Here is a 574-nt window from a genome sequence, read left to right as displayed (position 1 = left end):
GGTTGCACTTATAGCACTTAATTTTGGCTAACTCTCTTTTTGATCTATTTTTTGTGAATCTGGTAGACTTACGAAAGGATTTTCTAGTTTCACGTTCTTCTTTGGTTCTATGCCTAGAACGTTTATTTCTATAGGATCTATTAGGCTTGGAATATCTTTGGGTTTTTCATGCTAAGGGTTTATCCATACCAAATTGTTCACAAAATTCTCCTAATTGGGATTTTTCTCTGAGTTTGTCGAGTTTAATTTGTCTGGCTAATTTTAACTCATTGTAAAGGGCTAAGCCTTCTTGAGTACAAGTTACAATAAGCTGACCATAAGTTTTTTCTGAATACTGGATCTTATGGTGAAGTTCAGTATTCAGAAAAAACTTATGGTCAGCTTATTGTAGCTTGTACTCAAGAAGGCTTAGCCCTTTGCAACGAGTTAAAATTAGCCAGACAAATTAAGCTCGACAAACTCAGAGAAAAATCCCAGCCTACTATTACTATTACTACTATTACTATTATTATTACTACTATTACTATTAATATTATTATTATTATTATTATTACTACTACTACTACTACTACTA

The sequence above is a fragment of the Capsicum annuum genome, chromosome 11 (genome assembly GCF_002878395.1).
Source record: "Capsicum annuum cultivar UCD-10X-F1 chromosome 11, UCD10Xv1.1, whole genome shotgun sequence".
Lineage (NCBI taxonomy): Eukaryota > Viridiplantae > Streptophyta > Magnoliopsida > Solanales > Solanaceae > Capsicum > Capsicum annuum.
This window is presented reverse-complemented; position numbering follows the sequence as displayed.